Source organism: Syngnathoides biaculeatus, chromosome 6, assembly GCF_019802595.1.
Source record: "Syngnathoides biaculeatus isolate LvHL_M chromosome 6, ASM1980259v1, whole genome shotgun sequence".
Lineage (NCBI taxonomy): Eukaryota > Metazoa > Chordata > Actinopteri > Syngnathiformes > Syngnathidae > Syngnathoides > Syngnathoides biaculeatus.
In genome coordinates, this window is record NC_084645.1 from 30,885,178 (window position 1) to 30,907,957 (window position 22,780).

The 22,780-nt window shown below is 42.3% G+C and overlaps 2 protein-coding genes across 4 annotated transcripts in view; one reads left to right on the forward strand and one right to left on the reverse strand.

Annotated features, from left to right (window-relative positions):
* Window positions 1-22,780, reverse strand: part of LOC133502174 (insulin-like growth factor 1 receptor) — a 142,021-nt gene that overhangs the window by 66,898 nt on the left and 52,343 nt on the right. The gene's annotated exons all lie outside the window — the stretch shown is intronic.
* LOC133502176 (high affinity choline transporter 1-like) overlaps window positions 20,603-22,780 on the forward strand; it is a 55,225-nt gene continuing 53,047 nt past the window's right edge. Inside the window, 1 exon segment of the mRNA XM_061822661.1 lies at window positions 20,603-21,171. The gene's annotated coding sequence lies outside the window, so the exon portion shown is untranslated.

Below are 22,780 nucleotides of genomic sequence, written 5' to 3' on the forward strand. Positions count from 1 at the left end.
TATCTTCTCTGAGTTTGATTACATTATTATCAGTGCTTTATACATTGCAGGAGAACATGTTTCACTTTGTGAGTGTATCTATGACCTTCTGAATGAAGTGTGTCACGTTTTATGCCGACGAGTCGGGTTCGTGTTACGTAAATACGCGATGTCATGCAAGAGAAATATCTATTTGCCCATTTGTATCACATCAGACTTTTAAGACAGAGCACTGGGTTCCATTCCGAGGCAAGTCAAATGAACACACCCACTCACTTATAAAGACTACAATGATATTACTCATGATCTTTCCAAGTAAAAAGTACTCACCCTGCTTTACATGCGCAGTATGATTCCACTATATTATCCTGTTGGATTTCAATATGAAGTTTGTGAGGCGTCAAACTTTTTCGCATCGATTGCCGTTTCGCTGTAACTCTGATATCGCGTCCTGCTCCGTCCAAAATCTTAATTCCGTGTACATATCCTTGCGTGAAATAGTTGAGACCTCTCTGTAGAAGTCTCTTGGACAAGTCTGACGTTTTTGGCAAAAAACATACCCCAATATTGTCTGGAATACACGATAGAGAATCCAGTTCAAACCTGTTATGTTTAGTCGCCATTTTGGAAGATTGTGGGGCATGGCAACTGTAGCTTAGGGGGGCGGAGCTGAAGATTGCCAGTCAGAAAGGTCCATTAACATGGAGGCACATGGAGATTACTGAGTTTGGATACAAGGCTGATTTTTTTTTTTAGGTAAAAATCGGGAAAAAGAGAATGGCAACAAGCAAAGGTTTGGATAAGAGACAACCACTGAGGACAAAGTGATATTTAAAATGGATATAATATTTTTTTTTTTTTAAAATGAATCCCAGAATGGATTGACTTGAACCTCAGGGGTTCAAGGAGGAGGAGAGGACAAGCTACACTCCAGTACGCGCCTTCATTGAATGAGGCAAGACCTGTGGCCACAAACTCCCAGCAGACAGCCAGGAGCAAACAACAACGCTGTGTTGGCGTTCTGACAGCAAACGATGAGATTGCAACGATCAATAAGACTTGGGAGCTCAACACGAACTGTACTGTATTATGTGCTTCCATGCATTATACATCCGGAATATATAAATATAAGTACACACAGCAGACACTTTATTATAAGAATATACCTCCTCATTCTCATGAGGTCAAATACAGCACAGAAAATCACACTCAAAGTAGCAATATGACAAGTGGCTGCAGGCTTTGTAAAAAAAATTTTAAAAGGAAAAAGAAAAACATGGAATGAGCACTTCAAATGTACAGTTTCTAAAATGCTCCATAGAAACAAATTTACGAAAAGACCCCAATAGATTAATCTGAGATCACATTTTATATGCGTCCCACGTTTGCGACACATACAAGTGAGCAGACACTCAAAAAGCATAAAAAAAAGAAAAATCAGCAGTATTTCTTACCCCCCCCAAGCACTGTGCGTGTGTTGGTACTTTAAGTAAATCAGTGGATCATTATCCACTAAAAGTACGAGTCCTGTCTTGATGCGGGCCAGTCGCCTATCAGAGACAGGGTGGGTTATCGCTCCATAAATAAGACTACTTTTTTTTTCTGGATTATAAATTGTCATTTTTGCAGTAACGCCCGGTGCACTGATCATTAAACAGCGACCTGCTGACGAAACAGCTTTGATTCCCTAGAGCTGTACAAGTGGGCCATTTTAGGGAAAGTCGAGTATTTATTCATGGTTTAAAGTTCTCTGGCTTCTGATTTTTTTTTTACATCGTGTGACATGAATGAGCATGATCGATACAGTTATGCGTGTGGTGTAAAAATGTCTACCGTACGGTTTCTAATTGTATTTGTATCTCATATTTCTCTCTCATTGCTACTGAGGTGGGGTTACGTGACTTGAGTTTTTCCTCCAAGGGGCGAGATGGCGCCCATGCCGCGGGCTGGGCATACAAGCTCACCGGTTTTCAGCCATGAGCCTCGCAATCGATTGGAAGAGAGAAGCGCCCAGACTGGGGTCGTTTGTCCATGCCTGGACGTGGTGAGCCAGGTTGCCGCTCGGTGCAAAAATGAAGCATATAACCACAAGAAACGTTTGAAGTGTAGTGCGGCTAGCTGGCTAGCTGCCTTTTTAATCAAAGCACAAGCAAGTGATCCACCTCCACGCTGTCACAGTTTGGTTATGTGGGCTGGCTGTCTCGAAGCGCAGTGGCGTGGTCCAAGGCAAACCCGTTTGAACCTTTCACATCCACATGAACTTAAGTTTTGACAAAGGATGCGTACTACATGTCATTTAGGCCATATTTTAGCTCCCTTTCAACTCTGACATCTTGAGTCATTGTACATACACTTTTTTTAAATATTTTTTTAAATATTTACCACCCAAAATCTTAATCTTGATTATTTATTTAAAAGTGTGTATTTGAGAAAAAACATCAATAAAGTCGTTTAAGTGCAATTGTGTAAAAGTATAAATAATGAAGTCATTTTCTTCCATCAGTTGGTTACCTGATCATCACGTAGTTATATGATACAAAAACTACACTTCTACCGAAGCCATCATCCATCCATCCATTTTCTTTTGCTGTTTATCCTCACAAGGGTTGCGGGAGTGCTGGAGCCTACCCAGCTGTCAACGGGCAGAAGGCAGGGTACACCCTGAACTGGTTCCCAGTCAATCGCACGGCACATGGAGACAAACAGCCGCACTCACAATCACACTTATGGGCAATTTAGAGTGTCCAAATAATGTTGCACGTGTTTGGGATGTGGGAGGAAACTGGAGTGCCCGGAGAAAACCCACGCAGGCGCGGGGAGAACATGCAAACTCCACACAGGCGGGACTGGGATCGAGCCCGGTCCTCAGAACTGTGATGCCAACGCTTTACCAGCTGATCCACCGTGCCGCCAGAACCCATCATCTGATTCTCAAAATTCAGGCTCATGAAGCCATTCCAACCAGACTCTGTATTTTGAGAGACTGCCATAATGGGGAAATCTTGTCTCATTACTACTCAATGCAATGGCCCCAAGTATTTCAGCCAATTAGGAGCTAGAAGGAAGTCATGGTAAATCACGAATAATTATGGCAAATCCCAAAAGATTTGGACAGGACATTACTGTATTATGAATAGCACGGACAAAGTTACAGATGTGGATAAACAACTTGATTGCAGCCAAGCAAGCAGTCTCAAGGCATAAACAAGCGCAGAATCATCTCGAACCGAGTCTTGAACGTGACCCAAATGCACACAAAGGCCTTGTGAGACGGCACGGGGTGTGTGTGTGTGTAATGTGTGTGGGCCCACCCCAGGGTACTTCTCACCCCGCCCACCCTCATTCATAAAATGGCCGCTTCACCTCTCCAGCTGCTGGCATGGAATTTACAGATGAGGGGGTCAGGGGCACCAACGGGCCAAGAGAGCCTTGCTTGTTTTATCTTCTCCCTCATCCCTCGTTTTGTGTCCCTTTCCCATCAAGATCCCTCCCCCCTCACAAATGCCAGCCTGGTCCCCCTTCCACCTTAAAAGCTCCACCCTTCAAACAAACCTGATAACCTCCTGGCCCAGAGCGGAGCAAGGGGGTGGTTCCTCCTCAAGAGGCCAGCAAGAGGGTAGTGCAGCAGAGGAGGTGGGGGAGGGAAAGAGGGGTCGGGGGCGGGGGGACACACAACAATATCAAGTTGCATTCTTTGGAATACAACCTCCATGTTGTTGCACTCACCACATCAGACGCCAAACGGAGGCACTCGTTCAAAGAGTCTTGCAAGGCTAGAAGTTCTTTTTCCACACACTCTTTGTAGTCCAAGCATAGGAGGGAGGCTTACACTTTTGGTGCCTTTTGAGACAAATGCAAGGTGTGAACTGGATGGGATCCCATACAGGAAGTGACAGGGACAATGCAAGGGGACCCCTAAGTTGGACAAACTTGAATTAGGTAAAATTTTGAGAAGAAGTCAAGCTCATTTTTGCTAATTGAAAAGAATTGCAACGCCATTCATCGGATTCAATGGCCCTCCACCCCCAAAACACATCATCACTTTTTCCGTTTCATTTTTGACACAGAAAAATCAATGTATACAGATAAGGTGCAATAAAACAATATAAAAGAAAATTTAAAGATAAACTTTAAGCAAACCTCCTCTAGAGCTCGTGCACCTACGTCATCAAATCACGTGACTGGCCGGAAGTGTCGGTCAAACAAACTATTCTTCAATGCTAAGTCGGTTGGAGACGATACGAAATTACGTCTTACAGCACGACGCCCAGAGTTTTGTCCGATACCGTTAAATGCTTAGAAAGTGATAATAAACGAAGGTATGTGGAAAAATGGGAGACATTTGGCATATAGGACTTGTATTTAATGCAGAATTTGATGTTTTCGCTGATGAGAAATTGGACGATTAACCAGCTTCCACTTGTCTTGGACAATTGGATCTACACATGGATCGGGTGAGTAAATCAACGAGATTTACACGGAAAAGTTCGAAAGCATATAAAAGTCTGGATGCATATAAATATTTCGTTGCTGGATCTGTTCTCAACGGGTTAACGGCTCGTGTCTTCGGCTACACGTTAACCTTTGCCGAAATCCATCAATCTTTTCAGCTAGTATTCAATACAAATACCAATATTTAAATATATGACCCCTGGTTTTACGCAGACTCTCATTCATTAACTATGACTGGGAAAAAAAAAGAGGACAAGCGAGTCGGCTCCTCTGTAGCATTTCCCAAGAAGTACTTATCATGCCAAGTTGACTCATTTGAGAACAATGCGTTAAAAAAAAATAAGACGGAGTCAGCTCCTCCGTACACGGAAGCGTGTTGCGGTCCACACGTTAACCTACGTAAACCCTGTGTGACCGACGGTTTCTTTTCTTTTTTTTTTTTAAATACGCATTGGACTCATTTGAGAATAATTCATATTAAAAAAAAAAAAAAATCTATCGGGGAGAGGTTGGCCGCAACACGCTTCCGTGTATGTTGGAGATGACTTCTTGTCGCTTTTTTTTAAATTTATTTTAAACGCATTGTTCTCATATGAGCAAACTTTCATTATAAATACTTCTTGGGAATTTGAGATCAAGAAGAATAATTCCTCCCTGAAGTGAAGTGATCAGTAAAGTCGCGTGTATTTGGTAGGGCACCACCCATCCCATTTAATTGCCAAAATCCATCGATCTTTTCTCGTCTTTTCAACTGGTATTCCATAGAATGACCTCTTTGAATATCTGTCTCGTCTGTTGTAACAACCAACAGCACAACAAGTCTCGGGCACTGTGTATATTCTGCTCCGGTTCAATGTCCCCCAGACTGTCGAGCAGCTCCTTTTGACCGGTAATACGGCGCCGTGAAAATGGTGACGTCACGTGCACGAGCTCTATATGTACTCTTGTATTCCTGTGTTAGATATACTGTATGCCTTTAAAGGGTGTGGCCTACTCAGTGAGTTGAAGTTGGGTTAGCCTGTTACATCTGCATGTGAGCATCTGGCTGTGAGTTGTGGCCTACAGCAGCTCTGTGTTCATATTTTGCACTTGTGTCTTTGGCCCGGAAAGTACATCGGCGACAGTGTCTGTCCTTGCCCACATGCAATGACATTATAGCACCTAAGGTAGGTGTATTTTCATGTCACTCGAGCAAGAGATGTGTCTAAAGCTTGTATTTATGCTCGTTTTCCCTGTTTCATTGTGTCACATATTAGTTAAGGGACAGGACATGCTTGCTCCAGAAACATCAAGTACAGTTCAACCGCTCACTCTTGGATATATGGTGGGAAATATGCTTTGAGCAAAAACAAAAGCCAATGCCATTTTTGTTGCACACTTCAGACTATTCAAACTATTACATCTAATTTCCTAAAAAGAGAATAAGCCATTTATGTTGCACTTTCCTAAAAAGAAAACTGTAATCTCTCATACATCATTTAAAGATGCAACATTTTACACTTTCAAATGTTTCATTTATTGTCAAATGTAATGCTCATTGTCTGATTGTCTTTGAATATTTTCCTGACCAAAACAGACAATTGAAGAGATTTAACCTGATCAATCTGACCCTTGTGAGGATAAGCAGCTTGGAAAATGGACAAGGACAATCTGACAGCAGCCAAAGCCGCAGCGTGCAATAATAATAGGTGGCACGATGCGCATGCACGCGTGCTCGTGTGCGAGTCTGGTCTGAGGTGAACGAGTGCACGGGCCCGAATTCATTTGCCCGCCTCCCGACCCTGCACACCAGAACTGCGCTGTGTTGCACTGAAAACTGACAAATTAAAACTCACACAGACAACACCCACAAATTCTCTAAACGCACACACCAAACAGCACTCCAGAGACACGTACTGGGGGAATAGGAAGGGTGTACCCTTTGTGTTCGTATTTATGAGGGTCATCAATGGTAAAAATGTGTTGGGTTAACAACAGGAATAAACATAAGGCCATTGGGACAGAATGTTTTGCCGTTTAGAATTCCTGAGTAAGTTTGCTCAAGTACGAGTGCTGGAATTTGCAAGAAACAGGTGCTTTGACTCAAAGTGGGATTGACTGACTGACTTAGTTAATTGAATTCACCCGAAAAGGAGGCTATAAACCCACTTCGTGTTTTGAGAAAAACATCAACCCAATTTCCCGATCATTGAGAAAAGTAATGTCCGTGATGATTTTTAGAGATGTTACTGATTGAGTTTGAGAACCATTAAAATACACACAAAAAAATCATAATCACTATAATTTTCATTGCTATTGAAATCACAATAATCTGTTCTTCATTCATGATTTAAACAAAAAGTATTTTTTCAACAACCAAAACCAAACTTTAACTTCAACTTAACATGACCAGAAAATAAATTAGTAACAAGTTAAGAGATTAATACAGTAATATAGTAATATATTAATACCATAGGATTGCGTCAGGAAGGGCATCCGGCGTAAAAACTGTGCCAAACAAATATGAGCGTTCATCTGAGATGTCACGCTGTGGCGACCCCCAACTTGACAAGCCGAAATAAACCTATTATTAATACCATAGCAATTAAAAAAAAAATGAATAAAGAACATGTCCCTGCTGTGTGTGATTCGGTCTCTTAGGGGCAGTGTGGAGCAAGTGTTGATGTACATAACTGAAGATACAAAGAGAAGAAAAAAGTAAGAACTTTGTTCCTACAATTTGTTTACTCAAATTAGGAAGAATATATGCCTGTGGCTATTATATATATATATACATATATATATATATATATATATATATATATATATATATATATATTGTGTTACAAAAGCATTTATGTGAATATTCGTTACTTGAAGATAAATTCCTTCCATGACATCTAATGCTAATTTTGCTAGCCTGTCAATAGGGTTTTAGACTGCATGTTAGCATTAAGATGGGGATGTATCAAAAACAAAGTGAGTTGTATTTAAATATATACCTGAAATTATTTTCGTTGTGTGTTTAATTTTACAACCACTCCAACTGTGGCATTATTAAATAGTTTAACACACACTCACGGAGGGCAGAATACCAAGCGTCGCATGTTTGCTGTAACCAACAGGTGCATTCAAGGTGCTTTTAAAATGTAGGAACTTGCATACACACTGTGCCTTTTGGCCTGTTTTTCTTTGATTATTATGACGTTTTTATCATCGTGATAAGCCAAAATCAAAATCACGTTTACGTTTTGATCAATTGGACAGCCCTTTACACACTTGTAAACATTTGTGCGTTTTATCAAAGTAAGAGCAGCACATTTAGTAGCTTATCCACAGGCAGCCCACTCGTAAGCCCACCCACCATATGCAACTCCACTCAAACTTTGCAACAGGCCAGTACGACCAGCATCGCTCCGCTCTACGTACGAGTGTCAGTTCCACCACAGCCTCAGACGGCTAACTCAAAAGGTAGCGTCCAGGGGACGTGAAGATGGGGGGCCGTATGAGCAAAAGGGGTGACTGGTAATAAGGCCAGCCATAGTTGAGCTGGCAGCTCGAAAATAAATACATAAATAAACAAATAAAGGGCCCGGCACAGGGAACAAATGAAGTAGCATCTAAGCGGCAGCGCATAGTGTGGTTACGGCTGCCTGGCTATTTATACGAGGAGGAGGGAGCCACTACTATTGGATCCAGATGTCAGGGGAATAGACAGCGGCCTGACGAAGAAGATGGCAGCTTTGACCGGGTGAGAACCCCGACAAGGACCATGTGAGGACACTGAGCTAACTTTGAAATGCTCACTTAGTCCTCCTGACCAGCACACTCGAATGACGATGAGTATGGATGAGACCAGGGCGGAATGTTATGTGACCCCGAGATGACTGATGACCAGGATCCCACAACCAATCCCACGTGGGTTAAGAGGCCATTGATCCACTGGACGTTCCAATGACACATCATCAATCCATGGGATAAAAGATGAGTGATTTAGGTGTGGCGTACCGAGAATGGATGCAGGATGTCCTTGAGATCCCTTGAAGTCATGCGACCAGTTGTTACCACCTCTAGGAGGGCATGTTGGAACTGATTTTGAGAAAATAAAGAGCTAGAGGTACAGCAGATATAGATATAATACCTAGATGTAACGGGTGCCAATGTTTTTAGCCGTGGGTGTATTTAGTTTTGTGTTTTTTATTTCTATTTTTTTTTTTAAGATGATAACATCTTACTTGTCACTAATACTGTGGTTGTTCTATGAAGTCATGTTTACATTTGAGTTTTGGGAGTTTCAAAGTCAATGAAAAATTGTGTTCATTAATCGTGATTTCAATATTAATCGAAATAATCGTGATCGTGAATTATTGCATAATACTGAGGACCACTCAATGGCGCGCTCTTCCACAAGTAACGGATAGAATATTGGCAGAAACGGCAGCTCCTTTAACCACCAGCATGATCTAACTGACGGAGGCACGTGCAGCCAGACACACAAATACACCCGAGTGCTGTTGGCGGTCGAAAGACGTGAGGACTTGAACGGGAGCCACCGTGAACTGAACTCCCCGGAAGCCACACTGGCTGGAGCTCTCCGACAGAGCGCCAGTTGGAACGCCGACGTCAGCCCGCAAGGATGTGATGTGACGTCACAGCTGTGAGGTAGCATTAACAGTGTCACAGTGACGTTAGAAACATTTGTTGGCTTTCAAATAACTCTTGAAGAAATTCCCGATGACCACAACAAGGCCGATCAAAAGAGTACTGTCTGTTCAGTAATGAAACACATTTGGCCAAAAACAATTTCTAACCCATACTTATATTGGGGGAAAAAAAATCCCAAGGTGCCTGGAGATACAGTATTGTTCAACTCTCATTCTTCAGAATGTGATAATGTGCACTGCAGACAGTGTGTGTAGTTATCATAAAAGTGCCCCAAGTCATCTATAACTTGCTAATTGCTAATATCGGATGATTTGCAAAAATCTCTACCATGCCCATTTCACCATTTTCCATAGATTTTGCTTAGACTTTACCTTAGAGCTGCAGATACTGGTGTTTATCAAAATTAACTCTCGGTAAGAAGCGGGGTACATGCTGGACTGTTCACTAATGCATTGCAAGGGGACACAGAAAGAAAACCATTCACCCCGTGAATAAATAAAATCACGTCTTATATAAATTTTAAAGTTTCATTGATGCATTTTAATAAGTTATATTTCTGTGAGGTGGAGATGATATTTTTATCCACACATCATTAGCCATACATCTTAGTGGCTACAACCATGAATTAGCATTCAAAAATGTAAATCGTGTCTTTCAAGTGACCTCGTTGGACATATGCAGATGTTATTGATGGGTGATTTACTGGCTATGCAGCAATAGCCACAATGGCTTACAGGTAGGTTTTTTTTAAGAATGTGGTCTTGGTTACTATATTTTGCCACCATTCGCTTAATAAAGCCATTGCAAGAGGAGCAAAGGCAGTATCCACCCTAATTCTATCAGTACCATGTGGTATGGAATACAATTAGTTCTAACAAGCAGGGGGATGCTCCAAAAAACAATTCCGTGAAGTAGCAATGTCAGAAGACTTGCTCAGTCCAGCATAGTGTGCTTTGCTTTCTGTAAATATTGTAGCTGTAGTAAATCAAGCTAAACATTGCTCTTTACTTGCATTTTTTTCCTGTCCAGAGTGTTATGTCCATGTATTTTTGTCTTCATTTGTCTCCCTTAGCTATACTTTCGGGTAGGTTAGCATGTGTGCATTTTATTGCATAAAACCCTGACTGTGGATTGTGTGATCAAGAGCGGTCTTCCGGTCTTGTTCAGTATATCACGACGTTACCCGGTGACAAGCTAACTGTGTAAATTGGTGTTGCTTCTCCTGCAAGCCAAAAGAGCCTCACTTTTCAAGAGATAACAAAAATGACAAGTCCATAGACCATCCTCCTGATCACAGAGTGGACCCTTCACCAAGTCAGAAGCACTTTTCCAGGTTCCACTCTCTCAGGGGCACCCAGCATGAGGCAAAGCAAGGCAAATGGTCCAGCATTCCACAAGCCTACGTGCTACGTGACACATCCACACAAGGTCTAGCGCTCTGCAGAGCAAGCAGCACCCCACCCACCACGACAGCCTCTCAGCACACTCTGTCATACTCAATAACAACAAACTTCACCACACCTGGCGTTGAGTAGCCCACACATATTAGATTTACTGACTTCTTGGGTTTGGCCTTTAAGTGTCCAAACAAGATTTCAGACCGTTTTGCGACCGACAACAGCATGAAAACAATTTGCAAATTGGGGCTGTTGACCAATGAGTAATAAAGAGGGCCCTAATGGGCTTAAGTCAAAGCCCCGACTGCCCACTGCTTTTCTAAGCCTGTTTGACCAGCTGTCTGTCTGCTTGAAGGCAGACTCAAAAGCCACTCGTGCACACCCAAACACTTGATGGAGGGAAAACTAAGTGCACCTCGACCTCCACCCACCCCTCCTCCCATCTGCCGTACCAACTGTCAAAAACCAATCGCGACAACAGCAAAAAAAAAAAACACATTGTCAAGTAATACCTCTGACTTCACATCACAGTTGGTTCCACAAAGATCTGATGGATATTTCTATTCATAATGACAGGACATTTGTACAAACGGCTTGGGGTTGAAGTCTTGAAATGAGGATCCGTGTAAAAACGAGGTGGACGATAATGTGAATCATACGCTATAACCTTCATGTCATCAGATGTTACCCAAACTACTTTTAGAATCATTGATGAATCTACTTCTGATAGCTAAAATCTCCTCCCAATTAATTAATCTACATCTTCTACAGATTTGATCAACTTCCTTTCAAAAACAGTCGACCCAAGCTACATGATTTAAACAAGGAATCTCCAGATTTCTTTCCAGCAGGTAGTATTTTGCTACTTTGCAAAGCAGTGGATACCTGTAATCTGTTAACTGTCACTTTATTAGTACCCCACAGCTCTGGCGTGTGAGCGTGCGTCGAAGCACCACCATTTCTTCCACAGTGGCGTCGTTACGGAGCTGGCAAGGAACAGGTTCACTCAGTGGAATCAAGTCTGTTAGATCTCCCTCATCATCTGCTCCTTCGCTCGCCCTGCTTCCCCAGCCTGTTTCCACTGGTGCTAACCAGATAGAGCTGCAAGATGAACGACTACATTAATTGCCTGTGATAGCTCAGGGATCTGCCCGTGTGCGTGGGAGGGAGGGTAAACACTGCAAGGGTTGTTTAAGAGCCTACGCCCGTGTCCGCACGTAAAGTTTGGACTACTTTTGACGGGTATGTCATCCCGATGCTCCCGCTGCCCTCTAGCTTTAATTGAAGCCCGTAATACAACGACGGGCTCTTAACCCCACTTACTCTCGACACACGTACGCGTCTCTTCTCTCCTGGGCCCACGTTAGTAAACCACAAGTCTCGCCTGGCCCTCTCGGATGGCCGCAGCTGTCAGAAAAGGCCCAAAGGATTCTGGCCTGCTTCCTCAGTTTACCAAAGGGACACTCTTCTCTGGCCTTCTCGCTCTCTGGCTGCACACATTTTGGTCTTTGGTTCCTCCTTTCCAGTGTGTGGGAAGGGGGTTAAGCTGTTAAGTGGTCAAGCTATCAAATACATAAAAACAGTAGGGGACTACTGCATGCATTCAGGTGTCCCACAACACGACATGATTTTGTTTAGTCAGACAATGTTGCAAACAAAACAGTGAGCGTTCTGCTGTTTAACCACGAGTTAATGTAACGCAACAACAAAAACAAAGAGTTGGGTCAGGGTTTGCACAAGAACATTTTCCACAGCATAGTACTTTGACTTGACCGAGTAAGGTTCGAAGAGGCAACATGACGAATGCGGAGTATAAGCACATTCATACTTGTCAGACAACGGGAGTGAAGCATTTTTTTTTTCCAAGGCACATCTTGACAAAAAAAAAAAATCGTTCATCCAGTCACACCTATGGACAGTGTATAGCACAGGTGTCAAATTCAAGGCCCAGGGGCTCGATCTGGCCATCGTCATTGCTTTATGTGGCCTTAGAAATCATGTGCGTCAACTCCCCTAATTTTTGCTCAAATCTGTACCAAAATTTGAAATTGTTATGTGTAGCATTGGGCATCGTTTGAATTTGATAGATTCCAGTTCCGATTCTGGTTCCTTATTTCAAATTCGGTTCCAAATAATTGGCGATTCTGATTCTTTTAGGGCGCTAATTTAAATAGGCAGCATGGTTTAAATAAAAGGTGTCCACATTATGAGCATCCATTTTCTCAGCAGCCCACAGCATTGACTAAAATGAAGGTTCTTTATAACCAGTATCAATCAATATCCATCAATTTGTTCTGTATATGTATTCAAATGATGGTGATTCAACATTTATACAACTTCACGGTAATAAAGCACTACTGAGGAGAAAAAAAAAAGGGTTTTATATCATAATTTGTAGTATACAATCAAACTAACAAGCGAGTTTGTGGAAAGTGGGCAGAGGCCACAGTACAAGGAGATATCTCATGCAAGATTTGAACCTCAGAACTGTGAGGCAAACATGCTAAGTACTACTCTAGTGTGCTGCCAATCATCTCTAGCTCCTCAATTAGTGGCATGGACACATCTGCTTGACCAGTGAGTGAAAGGCTTTGGTTTTCATGCCATAGAACCCATGTTCATTTGGTCCTAAAAATAATACCTTTTACATTGAAAACTCGTCAACAAGTAGAGCTTTGCCAAAATGCTAATATTGGGCAGGCCTCACTGTATGCTTGTTGCACCTTTTGCACCTTTTCCCAAAAGGAACCACTAATCCAGTTAGAGATTCAAGCAAGGGTAATGATTCCAAGGAATCCATCTCCCTTCATCCTAGGATCACAGGAGTCAGAATGCTTCCTGTGAACTCAGTGGAGACTTGAGAGGCTTCCTCAGACTAAATATTTGCAAAAATCCGAGGAATTCAACAAAGTCAATTATTCCCGACCTGCTTGCAGTTACACCCAAATTCTAACTCTGTTAATATGATCCTGTGTAACACATTTGAAACTCTGGTGTGAGAAACGTGATAGTTGAGTTTGCACTGGAGGGTTGGCAGCGTGTTCTTTTTGTGTGGCCATGGAGGCGAACTGGCACAATGAAAAGCTTAGTAGTAGATGCCACTGTGGCAGGCCATCCAAAGAACCTCTCAAATATCTCTGGGGTAAAGGAGGAATGTAGATGATCCAACCAAGAGAAACAACAGTTGAGCCATAGGCACCATGTGATTCCAGAGAAAAACCATTATCATGTTGGGCTTTTTAGCCAACTTTGGTTTGGTAAATTGGAGGCTGGACGCTATCCTGTCATGTGGGCACATAAAGTCAGCGGTGTATTTTATTTTATTTTTTTTTTTTTAACACACTTTTTCCACATACTAGAGAAAGAAGGCTCAACCTAACCCTGCTTTTGTCATTGCTTAATCGCTGTGAGCTCGAAGAAAAAAATCCTGTCTTGGGGATTTCTATATATAGGCTGATTGTTAGGAGGTCTTCGAGCGCAGTGCAAGTGATGTTTCAGGAGCTCTCAAGCCATCGTAGATTCTTCATTTGAGCCGATTCCCAGTCAAATGCCTGTGGTTGGCTCCGAAAAGACATGTCTACACAGGAACATGACGTTGGAGATGAAATGAGAAACCAAACGGTTATTACAGAGCCATGTGTGACATGATAAGTAGTTTGGTTCTAGCCTTAAAGGCCTTATCCATGAATTCCACTTGACAGCATACTGAAACAAGAGCCACTTTTTTCATTGAGTCAAATTGACATGGGACAGTTAGGAACAATAAATGCTGATCTGTTATTTCCGCCATCATGATGAATGGAGTTAGGAACATCAATTTGCAATGTGAGATCGTGGCTATTAAGGTGATTGTAGCGTTTTGACTGTTTCAACTACACAGATGTGCGACTGTTGTGCTTTCACTCAGATGCAATGTTATTAACGCACGTGTGTGTCATAGTAATGTCACACGGAACTGTGACTGCGTGAGTGATCACTTTTCCTACACAAGTGTGAGTGTTATGACTCACCTTGCTTTAACTCTTGTGATTTATTGTGTTGACATCACGAGTGTGCGATTATTGTGCCACACATAGATTAAGCTGTGAGTGACTGTTTTGACGACAAGTCTGTGATGGCTATGCCGCCGATAGCTTCCACTGTGAGGTTGCTTGTTTTAACTGAGACCGATAAAGGAATTATTTTTTTTTTTTAACAGGACTGCGGTATTATTGTAAATATACGCCCTTGTGAAATGCTTTTGAAACAGCAGAGCTGCTCTGCATTTCTCTCGTTTATTTTGCGTAAGCGGGACAACATTTCCCACCGGTTGGGAGATAGTCCTCCAGGAGGCTGAGGACTAGACAGGCGAAGAAAAGAGGCCACTTGCTCTTGAGTGAGGGATGGGGGAAACAAAGAGGCTTCTTCCAAGAAATCCTCCCAAGCGAGGGTCAGACTTTACCCTCTTTCCCTCCATACACACATGCTGTGCCAAACAAAAGCCCTGAGTGCAAAACACTGTCTGCATGTCTCACATGCTTTCAGAAAAACATACGCTTTCACCAGACAGACGTGACGGTGATAAGTGAATAATAGCAAAACTGTGACAATATGTAAGAAAGTGGCTCATCTAAGCATATAATCTCTCCATTGTCTTGCCGCTTTCTCTCTCATTACTGGTGTATTTCCTCCTCTCCCTCACGGACACAGGAATCTCCGGAATGGAACAACACCAGCAAGGATGACCGGCCGCAGCACTGAACTTGGCTGACCTCGTGGCAAAAAGCAAAACGAGCGTACCCCGTTGCTCCACTGTCTCCACTTTGCCACAGTGGTCGGTGTTCATACTGCCCTCAGTCTCCTGTTGAGTAAAATCATCTCCCTACCAATATTAGAAACAACAAAATATGGGCATACCCAATTGCTATTTCAGTTTCCTCTAAAATTAAATTTTCTCGTCGCCACCACAGTTAAGCTGAGGAAAATAGTGGATCCTCTTGTTCCACAGGCTCCACTCTACTGCATCAGTGTCTTTTCTTCACACCCTCACAGTCTGCTCTTGAATTATCTCCGAATAAAGTTAAAATATCAAATTAACATAGCCTGTTGTTCCGTTTCTTTTATAAATTTAGGCTCCTCTGGAATAGATTTCTCTTATTATGAGTTTGAATCACAAAACTTTCAGGTTCAGATTGGGAACTCTATTATTGCTGCTGGGAAGTTATGGCACAGGACTCCTTTTTACTCGGTGCCCTCAGTCTCTTGCGCTCATCGTTGGCCCATGGTAGTTTGTTTTCTTGCTGCACCTGGTGTCCTCTCTATCAGAAATATCTCCTAAGAATAAGTTGAGGCTTATCTAATTACTCCGTAGTCTCTCTTTTGCCGTATACTGTAGCTCTATTTTCTTTCTACTTGCAGTTTCCTCTCAAATAAGTCAGTTTAAGTGACAAAATTAGCACACCCTGACGCTCTGCAGTATCCACTTTCATGTAGCAGTCTGTTGTCTGTCTTTCTATTCTCAGTTGAGTCTTGAATTGAATTGTCTTCTGACCCACAGCCACAAAAATAAAACGAAAAAAACGGGCCCATGATTCTTCATTGTTCTGCTGTTTGCTAGCATGTTCAAATTTTGACTGATGCATTCCATGCGCCATGCCTTTTTGCCGTTTTCCAAGCTACTGGTAATCAGGAGCGGGAGTGGAGCAGCTACTGTTCAGTGTAGAAGTGAAAACACAGAATCCATTCACCTAAATAACATCCTCATGTCTTGTTTACTTCAAGTGGAGACCTTTTTCCTGCCCAGATCCAGCGGAGCGAGACGCTTTAAAAAGTCAATTAGTAGATTTACAATCTTTTCGCCTGAGGTCTCAGGCAAAAAAAGACAACAACAAACGAGGAGAGTATTTAACACATCGTAAGCACCGCCTCCATGTGCAATGAAAAGCAATATAGCCAATAACCCCAGAGTCATTATGTCTTGGCCATCGATTCAATGGTGACGGTAGAAATAATAACTTCCACAAATTATACTTGACGCCAAAGTGTCAATACCGTACAGCAGACACCTAATGGCTTTGCCAATGTAATCGTAGTTTTACAGTCAGTTGAGGGACTAATGAGCTGCGATCTTGGTTTTTCTGTTTCCAAAGAGCATGCTATGGAATGCCAAGTCCCCGTCGTCGTCAATAAAGACTCAATGATTTTACTGGTCTAAAATAACATCATGAAGAGAATTTAAAGATGCTCTTCATAGGAGATAGATAACTTCACATTTTGTGACACTTGAAAAAAAAAAAAAAAGTCCAGTTGAGGTGGATTGATATTTTTCACTGAAGTAATATCTTTTTATTTCTAAATAAAAGGAGAGATTGTGATGCAATAAAAAAAGAAAGGAACCAAAAAGAAAATGCGTAAAATAAATAAATCGGATTGACTGCAACTTTTCATCTGTTGTGTTGGAAAACTCCCTCGGCTGATGCACATGACAGAGTCGGACGGAGGATGCCAAGCGATTAAGTGGAAAACGCACTGGAGTCTGGAAGTGTTTTAATAAGCTGGAAACTATTTCCAACAGGCTTTACAGTGGCAATGCTGACCGGAGACAAAGGCCTCCATTGTCTGGCCTCGCGGTGTATTTTTCTTCACCCTATCGGATTCAGGCAAGGAGCAGGTGACAGACCTGAGAGCGCCCCCCGCCCCACCACACACCCCAATTCCCCCATTGTCTCTTTTAGCCTGCTCCTCGCCCATCCCTACATGTCTGCACATATACTAGACGCAGCCACCTACACCACAAAAGACAGACAGCGCCGGACCTCCCCCGCTGAGTCAGAAAGGGAGCACGCCGACAAGCCTCCCGCAGGAGTCCGCTGCCAATATCCCGATTGAATCTATACAGCATGTATCACTAGTGCGGACCAGTCACAGGCTAAGAATTTACAGCAGTAAAACCGCCATGCATTCCAGCAACGGGCGAGTCTGTGGGCTGACCGAAAGGAAAATGAAAGACAGACTAAGACAGATGCATGACATGCAGCTTTTCTTTGCGTCCATAAAACTGGGTTCACCTGCAGAATCTAATCAGAGCACAAGTGCATCAAAAAAGTTTACCTGTTTTATTCACTGACATGAAATTTTTCTCTCATACTTTAAAACAGTTCCAAAAGTCTCTTAGCCTGCCCAGGGTTTGTTTTTGATAAAAACCTGTTAGCTTCATATTTAGTCTTTTTTTAGATTGTTTTTCTAGTTTTGATTTCACGGGTTGAACTGTTTAAAATGTTAAATGTGTTCAAAGCACATGAGGGGAGTACATACAGTACTTATTATAGATAATCTCTCAAATTGGGCTGAGCAACACGGCCTAGCAGTCACATTGTTAAAGCTGAGTGTAAAATGTTAATAGAAGCATTTTTGAACAGGTTTCATATAACATTAGTGAAGCTACATTTGTCAAAAATACATTCAAAGAATAATGAAAAACAAAAGCAAAGATACAATAACAAAACACGTCCTCTAATTTTGTGGCTTAATTCACTGATAGGTCTGAGGCATTGTGGGTCATTGTACAACAAACACATGGCAGATAACGTTCATCTAGATTTGCTTTGATTCATAGAAATGTAACAGTTGTTTTCTTCCCCTCGTTAGCGGTAGCGGTCATGGAGTACGCGGTCCGCAAATCAACACAATCAATGAAACACATGGCTCCGTGCTTGCTGCCTTTTATGATATCCAGGGGGGCAAATGCAACTGCCGGGCGGGCTTCTGGACCAAATGTGGAGGTGTCTGTCTCCACGGCAACAACCATGTGTGCCTCCAGACAGTGTGTGGGGGGTGGGGGGGTGTATTTACGTGTCGGGACGTGAGCTGATATTTACACGTGGAATTATGTGAAAAGTAGAGCGCAATCTAAGGACTTTGTATGTGCAATGTTTTCCATCTGTTGTGACATCTGTCGATCAAGCATCTCCTGTATCTCTCCAATCTAATTACCCGTCTATTCATCTATTTATCCATCCATTCATTTATCTTACAATAAAAGAGCCACTAATAATAACACTGAAACAGAATGAAGATGCCCCAATAAAGTATTTATAATTCTCGACTTCAAGTGACTACTCACCCTGAATCACTTCCTCCAACTGAAGCCAACACGACTGGGAAGTGACACAAACCACTTGAGGCTTTTTCTTGTCATTAAACCTGTGGCCGGAGAAGCACGAGGTGTAAAAACTTTAAAAGCATTCCAGGTCTGGCATGCAGCTTCCTGAGCCCCCTCCTTGATTTTTTTTATGACGTCCACAAGGACTCCAGACACACGCGATGCCAATGATGCCAACTCTCCTTAGACCGACCCCACAATCAAGCAGGGCAAATCGCTCTTCTTCTCCATGCCGATCATGAGTACAATACGACCAAAAGTGCCAAACTAGACGCTCCTAATTGGACTTCAAGTACAAATGCCGCTTCTTAAAATTGTAGACATCTCTTGGGGAAGACGTTGTTCTAAACTAATCCATGAGAAGTTGAATTCTTATGCTACAATCGGTATACACACCCCCTTTTCATGGGGAATCCTCAGCTTTTTTGTCCAAGACACCTTGAGACTCATGTGAGCCCAATTCCATAGAAGGACTTTGTCAAAGTACAATCCCTGGAATTTGCAGAAATGGCTTCTTCAAACAAAAGGGCTAACTTTCAACATTATCATCAAACATCCACACCATGCTCCACCCACATTAGTTGGCATTGACAACAACAAAAAAAAGTTTCAAAAAAAAGTGACTGAAATATGAAAAAAATAACTTCTTCCTAATGGTACATTTGCCCAAATTCCCCGGTTGAGGTTTGTCAAAGTAAAAGTCCTGGAATTCACCCCAAAATGGCCGACCTGTTCAAATTCATGCATTTTCTGTTGATTGGTAAACTGCTTCTTTGGGCCAAACTTTCATAGCTTGCCAAGAGGCACTAAAGAGTGTGTTTTGGAGGAAAAATACATAAATAAGGTTTCACCAGAATTCACGTGCATGTCCTTTTCTCCAAAAAAGGGGATTCATTCATCAGAAGAAGAAGAAACACTGAAACATTCTAATGAACAAAAGTACGTCAAACAATGGACATTGGCGTGGTCTTCCAGCCAAGCTGCAAGTGTAAATTTGAAGAGAAGTGACTCAGAAAGCCAGAGCCTCAAGAGTTGGGGTGCACCTTGGACACGTCGCCGGCCAAACGCAGGGCAAATGTAGACAATTATTCACACCTCTGGACAATCTTGGAGTCTTCATGCACTCAACACGTCCAAGTCCAAACCGCAGACCTGTCATGCTGATGTGCATAGCACTAACAAATGTGTTCTGCGGTATAACAGAATTACTGGAATTTTACTGAAAGAGCTATTGTAGTTTCTCTTTGACCTTTTCCCACCTGTGTGTAATACAATCTGCTAAAACTTCATAAAGCATCCCCTGGAATGTCAATATTTCATAAAACCAACAGTCTATTATTTACAGTTTCACAAACTTGGACCTTTTAATACAAACAAGTAGAGAAAAAGTTGCAAAACTGTGAAAGGAAAAAAAAATCCTCATTTGCGTAACATTTACACAACGGCAACGACTGTTTGGGGTCCATATAAAGTTGTTTCTGCAGACAAACAGAAGATTTAAAGCCTACACAGGATGGGAAAACAGAAGCTGGACAACATTCCAGGGGCTTTCCTGAACAGAAGCATCAACACCATGATCCCACACACGGGGGGAGGAGGAAAGGAGGAAGATAATAGCATGAATTATACGGGGAGGCAGGTGGAATGTAAAAACAACACATTTTGCACAAGCAAGCGCATGCCTTGTCCGGACGAACCTAGTCACCTTTTTTTTTTTTTTTACAGTGGAACGAGAACACAATAGTTTTGCTCCCGGGATCATTTTTTCCTGTAAAACCTACTGGAGTATAAAAGGAAAAATATTCACGGCAATTTGCCTTGATGCAACTTCTGCCGCTTTGAAAATACAAATAACCCCTTTGAGCATTTGTCAACATTCCTGCCTTAATCCCGGCTGCCTACAGACTGTTTAACAGGTCATAAAGGGTGAAATGACAAAGGCGTTGTTTGCATGCGGGGCGTGGGCCATTCCGGCATGATGGGAAGAAGGCGACTGATGCAAGCGCAAACATGCCTGAAAATTGACCTCCGGAATACACATTTCAGATGGAGTTGGTGGTACACTTCACTTCAGTAGATTGTGGTCCTCCACTGCATCTACATTTCTGTTAGCATACATTCACATTCACAATAGGATGGGCAGAACTGAGTTCCACTGGAAGAGATACAGTGGAATTCAGAGCCCGGAGAAGAGGTACAGATGGTCCCCAACAAACCTCCACTAATAGTGATTGTTCCCGACTTCCTACAGAGCCGAGGGAATATATCCTCGAGTACAGTATAGAGCTTGAGCACGTGACGTCACCGTTTTAACGGCGCCATATTCAAAAAGAGCTGCTCGACAGTGTGGGGGACATTGAACCGGAGGAGAATGTTCACAATGCCCGAGACTTGTTATGCTTTTGGTTGTTACAACAGACAGGACAGATATTCAAAGAGATAATTCAATGGAATACCAGATGAAAAGACCAGAAAAGGTGGATGGATTTCAGCATATAAACGTGATGGATGGTGCCCAACCAAAAAACACACACCTGTGTCGCGATCAATTCATTTCAGGTAGGAATTTTTCTTCTCAATCTCAAATTCCCAAGAAGTATTTATAACGCCAAGTTGGCTCATTTGAGAACAATGCACTTAAATAAAACCGACGGAGTCATCTCCAATATACACGAAGCGCGTTGCGGACACGTTAATCTTCGGTAAACCTCTCCCCGACAGAGGTTGGGTTATTTTTAATATGCATTGTTCTCAAATGAGTCCAATGCATATCGAAAAAGAGAAAAATAACCGCCGGTCACACAGAGGTTTGCCGAAGTTCAACGTGCGGGCGCAACGCACTTCCGTGTACAAGGAGCCGACACCAATCTTTTTTTTCCCCCAATCATAGTTAATGAATGCGAGTTTGTGTAAAATCAGGGGTCATTTATTTAAATATTGGTATTTGTATTGAAAAAAAATCAGAGTGGCTCCATTTCTATGTGGGATTTTTTTCTTGATTGAGAACAGATCCAGCAACAAAGTATTTGTCTGCGTCCAGACTTTTCTATGCTTTCAAACTCTTCCGTGTAAATCTCGACGACTTACTCAGCAGAGGCATGTATAGATCCACTTTTCCAAGACAAGTGGAAGCGGGTTAACAGTCCAATTTCTTATTGGTGAAAACATCGACTTTGGCATTTAATATGGCTCCTCTATACCAAGTGTCTCTCATTTTTCCATGTACCTTCGTTTATTATCACCTTCTAAATGTTTAACGGTATCGGACAAAACTCTGGGCTTCGTACCATAAGACATATTTTCGTCTCCAACCGACTTAGCATTGAAGAACTGTTTGTTTGACCGGCACTTCCGGCCAGTGACGATTTGATGACGGAGGTGCACGAGCTCTATAGATGTATATGCTGTGTTCGTACAGTATGTGTTTTGATTCCGCATGTTTGAGTAGCAGTTGTTTGAAGGCATATCTTTAATACCAGTGTTTCAATCAGCCCACACAGTGCTGTGAAAATCTTCTCAAAAGTTTTATATTTTTGCAGCTTCCCATCTTAATGTTTAAGATCATGAAACATAAAGATAATCCAAGTAAACATTAAATTGAGTTTTTAAATGATGACTTTATTTGTTCGTGAAGAAAAACTATGAAAATTTACCAGGCTCGCTGTGAAAAAGTACTTGTCCCCTGGTAATTCATGAATTAACTGTAGCCATTCCCATTTCTTCAAAAGTTCATTTTCACTGACAACATCAAACCTAAATACCTTCAGAATGGTTCAATCAAGAAATGTCTTGGTAATTTCTGATGGATAATGTGCTCCCCCCCCCAAACCCATCCATTCATTTTCTTCAACGCTTACCCTCACAAGGGTCGCGGGAGTGCTAGAGCCTGTCGCAGCTATCTTCAGGCAGGAAACGGGGGACAACCTGAACTGGTTGCCAGCCTGTTGCAGTGCACATACAACCAACTTGTGGCACTCACATTCACACCTACGGGCAACTTAGAGTCTTCAATCAACCTACTACACGTTTTTGGGATGTGGGAGGAAACCAGAGTTCCTCGAGAAAACCCACGCAGATCTGCTAGCAGGTCTTCCACTATGCCTCCACAAAAAATTTGATCGGGCACCTGACAAATGTACACATGGAGGAGGATGCCGCGATCAGGCAA